The 14,050-nt window shown below is 40.5% G+C and overlaps 1 protein-coding gene across 4 annotated transcripts in view; it reads left to right on the top strand.

The window, feature by feature from the left end:
- GLT8D2 (glycosyltransferase 8 domain containing 2) overlaps window positions 1-14,050 on the top strand; it is a 59,464-nt gene that overhangs the window by 14,458 nt on the left and 30,956 nt on the right. The window contains exons 1-2 of one of the 4 annotated variants that reach the window (XM_031000640.2): window positions 4,535-4,634; window positions 12,677-12,811. The exons of 1 other annotated variant lie outside the window; for it this stretch is intronic. The gene's annotated coding sequence lies outside the window, so the exon portion shown is untranslated. Of the gene's footprint in view, window positions 1-4,534; window positions 4,635-12,676; window positions 12,812-14,050 lie in introns of those variants that run through there. 2 more of the 4 variants (XM_031000639.3, XM_031000641.3) reach the window with 2 other exon arrangements.

Below are 14,050 nucleotides of genomic sequence, written 5' to 3'. Positions count from 1 at the left end.
TGGTGACAAAATCTCTCAGCATCTGCTTGTCTGTAAAGGATTTTATTTCCCTTCACTTAGTTTGGTTGGATATGAAATTCTTGGTTGAAAATTCTTTTCTTTAAGAATGTTGAATGTTGGCCCCCACTCTCTTCTGGCTTGTAGAGTTTCTGCTGAGAGATCTGCTGTTAGTCTTCTGGGCTTCCCTTTGTGGGTAACCTGACCTTTCTCTGTGGCTGCCCTTAACATTTTTTCCTTCATTTCAACCTTGGTGAATCTGACAATTATATGTCTTGGGGTTGCTCCTCTCGAGGATTATCTTTGCAGTGCTCTCTGCATTTCCTGAATTTGAATGTTGGCCTGCCTTGCTAGGTTGGGGAAGTTCTCCTGGATAATATCCTGAAGAGTGTTTTCCAACTTGATTCTATTCTCCCCGTCACTTTCAGGTACACCAATCAAATGTAGATTTGGTCTTTTCACATAGTCCCATATTTCTTGTAGGTTTTGTTCATTTCTTTTTACTCTTTTTTCTTTTAACTTCTCTTCTCACTTTATTACATTAATTTGATCTCCAATTGCTGATACCCTTTCTTCCACCTGATCGAATTGGCTATTGAAGCTTGTGCATGCATCACGTAGTTCTCGTGCCATGGTTTTCAGCTCCATCAGGTCATTTAAGGTCCTCTGTACACTGTTTGTTCTAGTTTGCCATTTGTATAATCTTTTTTCAAGGTTTTTAGCTTCCTTATAATGGGTTCAAATATCCTCCTGTAGCTTGGAGAAGTTTGTTATTACCAACCTTCTGAAGCCTACTTCTGTCAGCTCGTCAAAGTCATTCTCCGTCCAGCTTTGTTCCATTGCTGGCGAGGAGCTGTGATCCTTTGGAGGAGAAGAGGTGCTCTGGTTTTTAGAATTTTCAGCTTTTCTGCTCTGGTTTCTCCCCATCTTTGTGATTTTATCTGCCTTTGGTCTTTGATGTTGGTGACCTACAGCTGGGATTTTGGTGTGGATGTCCTTTTTGTTGATGTTGATGCTATTCTTTATTGTTTGTTAGTTTTCCTTCTAACAGTCAGGTCCCTTAGCTGCAGGTCTGTTGGAGTTTGCTGGAGGTCCACTCCAGACCCTGTTTGCCTGGGTATCACCAGTGGAGGCTGCAGAACAGCAAATATTGCAGAACAGCAAATATTGCTGCCTGATCCTTCCTCTGGAAGCTTCGTCCCAGAGGGGCACCCACCTGTATGAGGTATCAGTTGGCCCCTACTGGGAGGTGTCTCCCAGTTAGGCTACATGGGGGTCAGGGACCCACTGAGGGAGGCAGTCTGTCTGTTCTCAGAGCTCAAACACCATGCTGGGAGAACCACTGCTCTCTTCAGAGCTGTCAGACAGGGATGTTTAAGTCTGCAGAAGTTTCTGCTGCCTTTTGTTCAGCTATGCCCTGCCCCCAGAAGTGGAGTCTACAGAGGCAGCTGGCTTTGCGGAGCTGTGGTGGGCTCTGCCCAGTTCGAGCTTCCCCACCCACTTTGTTTACCCACTCAAACCTCAGCAATGGTGGACTCCCTTCCCCCTGCCAGGCTGCTGCCTCGCAGGTCGATCTCAGACTGCTGCACTAGCAGTAAGCAAGGCTCCATGGGCATGGGCCCCACCAAGCCATGCACGGGATATAATCTCCTGGTGTGCTGTTTGCTAAGACCACTGGAAAAGTGCACTATTTGGGCGGGAGTCCCGTTTTTCCAGGTAAAGTCTGTCACAGCTTCCCTTGGCTAGGAAAGGGAAATCCCCCGACCCTTTGGGCTTCTCAGGTGAGGCAATGCCCTGCCCTGCTTCGGCTCACCCTCTGTGGGCTGCACCCACTGTCCAACCAGTCCCAATGAGATGAACGAGGTACCTCAGTTGGAAATGCAGAAATCACCCATCTTCTGCATCAATCACGCTGGGAGCTGCAGACCAGAGCTGTTCCTATTCAGCCATCTTGGAATGGAATCCAGGCATACATAATTTTTAAGGAAGTAAGCATGTTCTTGTAAATATTGTCTGAATAATTAAAATGACATAAAGTTATTGATAAGAACATTTAATCAAATATTAGTTCTCAAATAAGAGTTTTTTGTTTGCTTTCTTCAGCTTTATTGAGGTATAATTAACAAATAAAAAATGTATATATTCAGCCAACCCTGGTAGCTCATGCCTGTAATCTCAGTGCTTTGGGAGACCAAGGTGGGAGGATTGATAGAACCCAGGAGCTCAAGGTTACAATGAGCTATGATTGCACTACTACACTCCAGCCTGGGTGACAATCCTGTCTCTGAAAAAAAATATATACATATATACACACACACACACACACACACACACATATATATTTTCAAGGAGTACAATGTTTTAATATACACATTGTGAAATGATTACCACAATCAAGCTAATTAACAAATCCATCACCCTCACGTAGTTGCCTTTTGTGTATGTGCAGTGAGAACCCTTAAGATCTACCCTCTTAGTAGATTTCAAGTATACAATACATTATTAGTAATAACAGTCACCATGCTGTGCATTAGGTCTCCAGAACTTGCTCATCTTATAACTGCAAGCTTGTACCCTTTGACCGACATTTCCCCATTTCCCCACCTCTCTGTCCCTGGTAACCACCCTTCTACTCTCTGTTTCTGTAAGTTCAACTTTGTAGATTTCTCATATAAGTGAACATGCTGTATTCATTTTTCTTTACCTGGCTTATTTCACTTAGCATAATGTCCTCCAGGCTCACCCATATTGTCACAAATGGCATGATTTTCTTCTTTTCTAAGGTGAAATAATGTTTTATTTTGTGCATATATATGTCTACATACACACACATACTCATATATATACCACATTTCTTTAAACACTCATCCATTTATGGACACAGGTTAATTCCATATCTTGGCTATTCTGAATAGTGCTGCGGGCTGGGTGTGGTGGCTCACACCTGTAATCCCAGCACTTTGGGAGGCTGAGGTGGGCAGATCACCTGAAGTCAGGAGTTGGAGACCAGCCTGGCCAACATGGTGAAACCCTGTCTCTACTAAAAATATACAAAAATTAGCCGGGCATGGTGATGTGCACCTGTATTTCTAGCTACTTGGGAGGCTGAGGCAGGAGAATCGCTTGAACCCGGGAAGCAGAGGTTGCAGTGAGCCGAGATTGTGCCACTGCATTCCAGCCCAGGTGACGATACAACGAATCACTGTCTCAAAAAAAAAAAAAAAAAAAAATAGTGCTGCAATGAACCTGAGAGTGCAGATCTAGCTTTGATACTGATTTTCTTTCCTTTGGATATATACCCTAAAGTAGGATAGCTGCATCATATGGTAGCTCTATTTTGAATTTTTTGAGAGACCTCCATATTGTTTTCCATAATGGCTGTTCCAAATTACATTCCCACTAGCAATGTACAAGGGTTCCCTTTTCTCTACATCATCACCAACACTTGTTTTTGACTTTTTGATAATAGCCATTCTAACAGATGTGAAGTGATATCCTATTGTGGTTTGGATTTGAATATCCCTGATTATTAGTGATGTTTAGTATCTTTTCATATACTTCTTGGCCATTTGTGTGCTTTCTTTAGAGAAATATCTATTCTGGTCCTTTGCCTATTTTTAAATCAAGTTATTTGTTTTTTTGCTATTGAGTTGTATGAGTTTCTTATATATTTTGGATATTAACTTCTTATCAGGTATATGGTTTGTAAATAATCGCTCCCATTCCACAGGTTGCTTTTTTATTTTATTGATTGCTCCTTTGCAGTGCAGAAACTTTTTAGTTTGATGTAGTCCCACTTGTTTGTTTTTGTTTTTGTTAACTGTGCTTTTGGTGTCATATTCAAAAAATCATTGCCAAGACCAATGCCACGGAGCTTTCCCCCTGTTTTCTTCTAGTTTTACAGTTTCACATCTTACACATTTAATTATGTTATTAAATTAATAAATAATTAATAAAAATGAATAATTACTTATTTAATATGTAATTCATTTTGAGCTGGTTTTGTGTATGATAAAGATCCAGTTTTTTTGTTGTTAATATCCAGTTTTCCCAGCACCACTTACTAAAGAGACTATCCTTTCCCCGTTGTGTATTCTTTGTGCCTTATGGAAGAATAGTTGACCATATATGCGTGGATTTATTTCTGGGCTCTCTATTCTGTCTCATTGGTCTATGTTCCATTGATCTATGTGTCTGTTTTTATGTCAGTACCATACTTTTTGGATTACTATAACTTTGTAAATATAATTTAAAATTAGGAAATGTGATGCCTTCAGTTTTGTTCCTGCTCAAAATTGCTTAAGTTATTTGGGGGCTTTTGCAGTTCCATATGCATTTTAGGATTTTTTTTTCTATTTTTGTGAAAAATGTCATTGGAATTTTGATAGGGACTACATTAAATCTGTAGATTGCTTTGGGTGTTATAGACATTTTGACAATGTTGATTCTTTCAACCCCCATCACTTTTTTGAGGGCATAACTATATAAAGTTCTAGAATGTTAGATCTAATAGAATTGTCTGCTTCAGTCATAATAATGAGGAAACTGAGACGGAGAGAGATGGAGTTATTTCCCTAGAATCACACTATCATAATGGCTTGTATAAGTGGGGTTCCAACTGTTTGCCAAGTACTGTTGTAAGTACTTAATGCATGTAAATGTATTACTGCATTTAATCCTCATAAAGCCTTATATTACCTTCATTTCCTCAACTTTTTATTTAGAAATTGTTTTAATTTATAGAAAAGTTGCAAGAAGAGTATAATGGCTCAACCAATTTTGCCACATTAGCATTGTCTCAGTACCTCTCACTCTCTCTCTCTTTCTACACACAAACAACCCTGAACCTCTTGACCTTTCACCCCTAAATTAATGTATGTGTCTCCTACTATCAATGATATATTCCTACATAACCATACCACATTTATTCTCTCAGGAAATTTAACATTAATGCCATAATATTTCCCCAATTTCCCAAAAATAAACTTTGTAGCTCTTTTTAAACGTTTGGTTCAGGATGCAGTCAAGTTTCACACTTTTTTTTTTTGAGATGGAGTCTCACTCTGTCACCAGGCTGGAGTACAGTGGTGCAATCTCGGCTCACTGCAACCTCAGCCTTCCAGGTTCAAGCGATTCTCCTGCCTCAGCCTCCGAAGTAGCTGGGACTACAGGTGCACGCCACCATGCCCAGCTAATTTTTGTGTTTTTAGTAGAGATGGTGTTTCACCATGTTGGCCAGGATGGTCTCGATCTCTTGACCTCATGATCCACCTGCCTCAGCCTCCCAAAGTGCTGGGATTATAGGCGTGAGCCACTGAGCCCAGCCAAGGTTCACACTTGCCATTTCATTGTTACATTATCAAGCCTCTAAAGAGTTCCCAATGTGGTTTTTTTTTTTCCTTTCATGACATTGACATATTTGAAGAGACCAGGGCAGTTCGTCTTCAGAATGATCCATGATTTGGATTTGACCGTGATGTTATCCATGATAGAATCAGGTTAAATATCACTGGCAGGAACATATTGATATTTATCACATCTCAAGGCACAGGATTTCAATTTGTTTCATTTTGTTGATCTTAAGTGTGATTACTTTGAGAATGTGAATTTTCTGTACCCCAACAACATTTTACCCCCTATCATTTTAGCATTCATTGAGACTTTTTGCCTGAATTACTTATTAACATGTTGATTGTAAAATGGTATTGCAGACATTTTATAAGTGAGGAATCTTAAGTTTCCAAGGGAAGGGGTTCTTATATGGTTCTTATACATTATGGAGCTAGAATTTGAACCCAGGTGGTCTGACTCCAAGGCCCACAGTCTAATACACTAATTGTACTGGAAAAGGATTTCCACATGATTTTCCACTTGATTTCAGTGCCCTCAGTCAGAAACTGTGTCTTGTCCACTTGGGATTTTTTTGTTTTTTGAAACCCAGGAAGTGCCACCATCAGAGATGAGATGAAATTGTAAAAAGGAAGGATAGGATGAAATTCAGGCATGCCAAATCTTTATGCAATTATACACACACACACACGCCCATGCACACACACACATCATTTTTTAAAGCAAACTTTCTGTTGAAACTACATGCTTCTCAAGGACACCACTCCTGCTATATGGCTTAAGGTTTCCTACAACAATCGGCTTCGGGAACTTACCTTCTTGGCTCATTACTGCTGTGCCTTGCAATTGGCATGAGATTATCTGCATCCTAAAGCTTCTTGTTTCATCTTAATGAGATTTCAGAGTTGGCAACACACTGGACGGGGAAAGATGAACCCCCTGTTCAGATGAATCAGCACTTACTGTTCCTTTGCCTCTGGAGTGGTCTCATAGTTACAGTAACCGAGCACTCAGGAAAGAGCCGACCAGCATTGCCTGTGAGCTGTAAAGCTTCATCAACACATGGTGAAATCTGTTATCTGGAGCCCAATTCTCCTAACCTCTGGTGTAGCCGCAAGGGCCCTTTGAGAGCTCAGCACTTTGTGGTTAAGGGCTTTGAAGTCAGAGAGCTCTAATTTTTAATCCCAGCCCCATCATTTACAAGATTTATGATTTTGAGGAAGTTACTGAACCTCTCTGAGCCACAATGTCCTCATTTGAAAAATGGAGATAGTAATACATCCACTTGAAAGGTGTTAGAATTAAAGGAGATAATGTATCTAAATAGCCTGGAGCTGCGTGCAAATTAAATTCACAATAAATGATAGCTATGATTATTATCTGACCCCTGCAAACTGCTCCCCATATTCACACACCATTCTGGCCACAGCAAATTTATTTGTAAAGACTTTTGTTTGTAAGAAACTGAACCTCATTTCAAAACAGTTTAAGGAAAAATTGCGAAGTTACTGGTTTTCATAACTAGAATGTCCAGGAAGTGGATGGCCTGAGGGACTTAGAGCTCGGCTTCCTTCTGGTCTTTGCCCCGTTCTCTCCTGTGATACCAGATGGCTTCTTTCATGGAGTGGGAGGAGGGGCCACATGGCCAAAGACCATTCTAGGCTTCCATCATCCCCGAAAGTTAGATGCATGCATATCACCTAAAATCCTAAATGGATAAAAGGTACCTGAAACTCTATCTCAGAAAAATCCTAAGTAGTGTGCTGTTTTGACCCAATTCTTTTCCAGATGCAAAAGGGGAAGAGGAGAAGGGTCATTGCCATGCACTCAGAGCTCTTGGGTGTTCAGTCTATAGCCCAGGAAAATAAAAGGAACATTGTAGCTGGTTGTTTACAGTGAATTAAAGACTTGAATCAAATCTCTGTTGAAGAGTTTTCCTAGATGACTGCCAGCAAATTCTCATAACACTCTGGTTCATGAAACTGTGGGGACCTATGATATCCTTCCTTTCTCAATTACCTCCTCGGGCTATCTCTGTCATGTTGTTAGTTTCTAAAGGTTATTATTCCTGGTTTGCAGTCTGCAGCCTCCCATCAAATGTCAAGTTCAGAAGTTCCTTTGAAAGACCATAGTTAAGAAGGATCAACTTAATTTTAAAATAAACTTTGAGTTTTCAAGACAAATTGTTTTTCATGGCAAATTAACTTTTTTTGTGTGAGATAGAGGAAGTCAGTTGCCAACTCCTGGGGTAATTGGCAAAATGTCACAAACAAGTGAATGAACATAAAAATGTGACAATATTTAACTTTAGATTTTACAGTAAAATGAATGTTGTCATCTAAAATCCTTATCTGATGGTTAAATTTTATTTTTTCATCAAACCTGTCCTATCCTATGCTTTGCTTAATGCCTACCACTTCTCCTAATGAATATCCAAGGTATTGTATTAAGCATATAGATAGATACATTGTAAATTGGGAAAACCGGGAAACAAAGTCTTAACAGGTATATTTCGAGAATAGAGGGAGGGTGTCTTAGCCTTCTTGATTTCAGAGCACAAATAAAATACTCCAGAATATAAAGCAAAGATCGAATTTGAATTTGGGGAAATGTTTGGTTGAAAGTTTTTCATAGTAGATCAACCCTTTTCTTGCCTGCTTGGTCCTGATAGTACTCTGAGAACATTATTGAATTTTTTTTTTTTTTGAGACAGAGTCTTGCTCTGTCGCCCAAGCTGGAGGGCAGTGGTGTGATCTCGGCTCACTGCAACCCCCTTCTTGCAGGTTCAAGTGATTCTTGTGCCTCAGCCTCCCGAGTAGCTGAGATTACAGGTGTGGCCCACCACGTCCAGCCAATTTTTGAATTTTTAGTAGAGATGGGGTTTCACCGTATTGTCCAGGCTGGTCTCGCATTCCTGGCCTCAAGTGATCTGCCAGCCTCAGCCTCCCAAAGTGCTGGAATTACAGGTGTGAGCCACCATACCTGGCCACATTATTGAATCTTTATTTGATGATGTAGCTCACTTTTTAGTCACTGATGACTAATCATATCTGTAATTCTTCCTGTAGAAAGTATAGGAGATAATAAAAAACCTGTGTGGATCACTTGCTCCCTTCTTTGGGACACATGTCATCCTCTAGGTTCAAACTCCTTGCCAGGTTTGAAGTCCCCTTTGAATACCCTGAAATTGGAACAAAATATTAAAGAAAAAAATCAGTTCCACAGAAGGAATAACAAATGGTCTCAACAAATGGCTTTCTCAACAAATGGTCTTGGAACAACTGGATAACCATATGCTAAAAGATTAAGTTTAATCTACATTTCATGATATATACAAAAATTAACTCTAAATGTAAATATTAAGTCCAAAACTATAAAATTCTCCAAGAAAACATAGGAGAAAGTCATCATGACCTTAGGTTAGGCCAAAATTTATTAGATATGATACGAAAAACATGATCTATAAAAGAAAAAAAGGCCAAGTGTGGTGGCTCATGCCTGTAATCCCAGCACTTTGAGAAGTCGAGGCAGGCAGATCACTTGAGCTCAGGAGTTCAAGACCAGCCTGGGCAACATGGCAAAACCCCATCTCTACAAAAAATACAAAAATTAGCCAGGTGCAGTGGTGTGCACCTGTAGTCCCAGCTGCTTGGGAGGCTGAGGTAGGAGAATCGTTTGAGCCTGGGAGGTGGAGGTTGCAGTGGGCCAAGATTATACCACTGTACTTGAGCCTGGGTGATGGAGTAAAACCCAGTTTCAAAAAAAAGAAAAAAGTAAAATGAATTTGACATCATCAAAATTAAATACTTTTGCTCTGCAAAATTTATTGTTAAGAGACTGAAAAGACAAGCCACATACCAGGGGAAAGTATTTGCAAATCGCGTTAACACAGGGCTTTTTTTTTTTTTTTTTTTTTTTTTTGACAAAGTCTCACTTTGTTGTCTAGGCTGGAGTGCAGTGGCACAATCTCGGCTCACTGCAACCTCCACCTCCCAGGTTCAGGCAATTCTCCTGCCTCAGCCTCCCGAGTAGCTGGGATTACAGACCTGCACCACCACGCCTGGTTAATTTTTGTATTTTAGTAGAGAAAGGGTTTCACCATGTTGGCCAGGCTGGTCTTAAACTCCTGACATCAAGTGATCTGCCAGCCTCAACCTCTCAAAGTGCTGGGATTACAGGCATGAGCCACAGCACTGAGGCCTGACACAGGACTTGTATGCGGAATATATAAACAACTCCCAAAACTCAAAAATAAGAAAATAATTCTATAAAAATGCACAAAAGATTTAAACAGACATTTCGTCATATGTGGATGGTAAATAAACACACAAAAAGATGCTCAACATGAGTAATCATTAGGGAAATGCAAATTAAAATCACAATGCAATTCACCCATTATAACAGCTAAAATAAAAAAAATACCGGCAATACCAAGTGCTGACAAGAACACAGAGCAACTGGAACTTTCTCACCATGCTAGTGGGAATATAAAATGAAAATGTTTCCACTCAAGAAAAAAGATTGTCAGTTTCTTTCTTTTTCTTTTCCTTTTTTTTCAGACAAGGTCTCTCTCTGTCACCTGGGCTGGAGTGCAGTGGTGCGACCATGGCTCACTGCAGCCTCGACCTCCAGGCTCAAACAATCCTCCCACCTCAGCCTCCTGAATAGCTGGGACCACAGGTGCCCACCACCATGTCTGGCTAAATTTTTTTCTCTAACTCCCCACATTTGGTTTTTGAGGGTTTTTTTGTTTGTTTTGTTTTGCTTTCATACAGACAGGGGTCTCACTATGTTGCCAGGGCTGGTCTCGAACTCCTGAGCTCAAGCAATCCTCACACCTTGGCTTCCCAAAGTGCAGGGATTATAGGCATGAGCCACAGCGGCCAGCCTAGATTGGTAATTTCTTATAGAGTTAAATATATATCTACCCAAAAGACCCAGCAATACCACTTCTAGGTAGTTACCCTCTATTCACACAAAAACCTGTAAACAAGTGTTTACAGAAGTATTATTCATAATCACAAAACAATGGAAACAACCCAAATGTCCTTCAGTGGGTGAATGGATAAACTGTGGTATATCCATTCAATGGAATACTATTCAGCAATAAAAAGGTACAAACTATTGGTAAAGGCAATAGCAAGTATGAATCTCAAAAACATTATGCTAATTGAAAGAAGAAAGTCTTGCAAAATATTACATCCTGTAGGATTCCATTTATATGACATTCTGGAAAAGACAAAACTATAGAGACAGAGAACCTATCACTGGTTGCCAAGGGCTGGGTGTTGGGCAGGGCCTGACTACAAAGTGGCGGTGCAAGGGAATTTTTTGAGTGTTGGCATTGTTCTCTACCCCATTTGTGGTGGTCGTTACAAGAATCTATGCATGTGTAAAAGTCCATAGAACTATAGAAAAAAAAGGAAATTCTAATGTATGTAAATTTTTAAAAACTTAAAAATCAGCTTGTCAAATTTTGAAGCTGACATGGTAATATTCCTTTAGTAAATGTGTCATGGAAAAGAAGCCTATTTAAAATGAAAACAGACATACTGAATGTTTATTATACAGAACCATTTGTGTTTCCCTGGGTGAAGCGCTCTTTCTGATTCTTCAATGCAGTCTAAAGAATTCAGAAAATACTACCTAATAAAAAAGAAATAGTATGCATAGCAATTTTTTAAAATTTTATTTTATTTTAAGTTTTGGGATACATGTGCAGAATGTGCAGGTTTGTTACATAGTTAAGTGTGTGCCATGGTGGTTTGCTGCATCTGTCAACCCATCACCTAGGTATTAAGCCCCACGTGCATTAGCTATTTATCCTGATGCTCTCCCTCCCCCTGATGCATAGCAATTTTTAAGAACATCAAGAAAGAAACTCACAGTAGGAAATACATGTAAATCCAGAAGACCAGAAAAAAATTTGCTTGTCAACATGTATCAAATACCTTGGCAGAAAAATAGTTCTCACGGGCCAATTCTTTATGCTCTGAAGCAGCAGCTGGTCTCTTTTGTTAAAAGAAGTTGTTCTTGGAATACATCTAGTTAATATGCCTCTTAGAGTTTGCCCTGCATTTTTCTTATGCAAAGGACTTTATGTAAAAAGTTGGCCTGATAGAACATGAGAATGGTTGATGATGTGACAGTTATAGTTCTTGCTGCTTAGCAAAATATAATGCATTGTGTGTGTGTGTGCATGTGTGTGTATGTGTGTGTGTAGAATCTCCTGTGCTTACTTATATATATGAATAGATAACACATTAGTATGATTTGACATTCTGTAGATGCCAAAGCTGCTATTTATTAGTCAGAACACTGGTGTGGGGCTGTGCCAGCCATTTATAGCTGGTACCCATTTTGATTGATCAGTGCCAAGGGCCATATGAGTTATTAAATATGTTCAATATAAGTCCTGTAAGACTATCAACTGAAAAAAATCTCCCTTTTTCTACCAGCTGACCCCTATATTTTCTGTAATCTTCAACGCAGAGACAAAAAGGCCTTTTAATATTGGGTTACTTGAAGTTGGGTAGAGGTGGGTATTTTAATTACTTTAATCATGTATAACAATGTGAAACAGGCGTATCTCATCGCAAATCTGTCCCTGACAGTCCTCCAGCCTTTCTTCCAGGGGTCTCTTTCTTTCCATTTGTGTTCCCTTCTCCTTGCAGTCACTCTGAAAGCCTGCCGTCTCCTGATGTTTATCTGGGACCAGATAAACATCCTACTGTGGGATGAGAAAGTTTATCTCATCCCACAGTGACCATCCCCTGGAATATTATTGATGTGAGCTTGGGGCTACAAAAAGACACACGACAAATCTGGCAGCTCTTCTGAAAGGAGCAGTTTTTCTTTTTTTCTTTTCTTTTCTTCTTTCTTTCTTTCCTTCTTTCTTTCTTTTTTCTTTCTTTCTTTCTTTCCCTTCTTCCTCTTCCTCTTCTTCTTCCTCTTCTTCTTCTTCTCTTTCTCCTTCTTCTCCTTCCTTCCTTTCTCTCTTTCTTTTCTTTTCTTTCTTCTCTCTCTTCTTTCTTTTTCTTTTTTAAAACAGGGTTTTGCTCTGTGTCCCAGCTGGAGTGCAGCAGCCATGGCTCACTGCAACCTCAACCTCCTGGGCTCAAGTGATCCTCCTGCCTCAACTTCCCGAGTAGCTGGGACTACAGACATGCACCACGATGCCTGCTAATTTTTGTATTTTTTTGTAGAGATTGTTGCAGGGGGGTCTTATTATGTTGCCCAGGCTTGTCTCCAACTCCTGGGCTCAAGTGCCCACCTCGGCCTCCAAAAGTGAGCCACCACACCCAGTAAAACACTTAAAATGTCACTTTAGGTCCTGTGGGAAGAGCAGCGTGGAGGTGGGCTGAGGTTAGAAGGTGCAGAGCGTGGAAGAAGATTGTGAGCTGAATATTGGACATCTGTTCTTGAATAGTCCCTGGGCCTGCCGTAGGAAAGGAAGTTCTCCAGGGTAAGTGACTTGGACTTTTCCTTTTCCTCTAATAACATTTTTTCTTGGGCTGTGGCCGAACCTTAGGATTTGGTTCATCCCTTATTCAGACCAGGTTAGCTTTTCCCTGCTCTCACCTAGCCATCCCACCTAGGCACAGAAGACCTTGCTTTCATAACAGATAGCTTTCTCCCTGAGGGGGGAACTCTGCCAGCAGTTAAAGGAGTGATTCCTTTCCACTACATTCTTGCACAGTTCCCATGAATTTGAAGGTAAAACAAAAAACATGAAAGATACTTTGAGCTCATTGTGAGCAATGTTGAGTATTCACTCTCCTTTACCATCAGAATTCCCTTGGGAATGTTTGAAAAACAGTGCTTTAGGGCTTTAACAAAGTTAAACACTGATGGAGGGGGTTTAATGCACTTAAAATAAAATCCAAACTCCTCTTCAGGCACAGTAGTATCTGGCCCCTTGGTACCTCTCTGGCCTCTTCCATCCAGTCTCTCCTTTGGTCCACTATGATCCAGCCACTTTGAGTTTCTTGCAGTTCCTAGAATACTTAGAGCTCTTTCCAGCCCCAGGGCCTTTGCACTTGCTCTTCCCTCTGCCTGGGATGCTCCTCTGCATATTCTGCCCTTGACTGGCTCTTGCTCTTCTTTTCCTCCAATGCCATCTCCTCAATGAAGTTTTTCCTGATTTCTCCTCCTGATGCACTCCCTACCCCTGTTCGTCTTTATCCCAACATCTCCTTTGCTTCCTTCATAGCACTTACCATAATCTAATACTTTTATGTGTCACATTTTAATATCTGTTTCCCCCACTGGACCAAAAGCTTCAGGAGGATGGGGACCAGTACTGTTTTGTTTTTCGGTGCATCGGAAGTGGCACAGTGCTGGGCTTTTAGTAGGATCTCAATATGTAAATACTGAATGAATGATTGAATTGAGTATAATGCATGCCCCTCCAAGGGATTCTTGAAGATGTAAAATCTGCCTTATCAAGGAATGAAGTTATGATAGTAGAAAGATGGCATAGGGTTGATATTTTAGATCAGGGAGATCTAGTGTGATACTTCCAGTTTCTGCCATCTGCTCTGCTGACCCAGAAGGCTGATAGAGCTCTTTTTACAAGAGGTTAAAAAAAATTCTGGGCTGGGCACTGTGGCTCACATCTGTAATCCCAGCACTTTGGGAGGCCAAGATGGATGGATTGCTTGAGGCTAGGAGTTCGAGACCAGCCTGGGCAACATGGCAAATC

The sequence above is a fragment of the Gorilla gorilla genome, chromosome 10 (genome assembly GCF_029281585.2).
Source record: "Gorilla gorilla gorilla isolate KB3781 chromosome 10, NHGRI_mGorGor1-v2.1_pri, whole genome shotgun sequence".
Classification (NCBI taxonomy): domain Eukaryota; kingdom Metazoa; phylum Chordata; class Mammalia; order Primates; family Hominidae; genus Gorilla; species Gorilla gorilla.
This window is presented reverse-complemented; position numbering and strand designations above follow the sequence as displayed.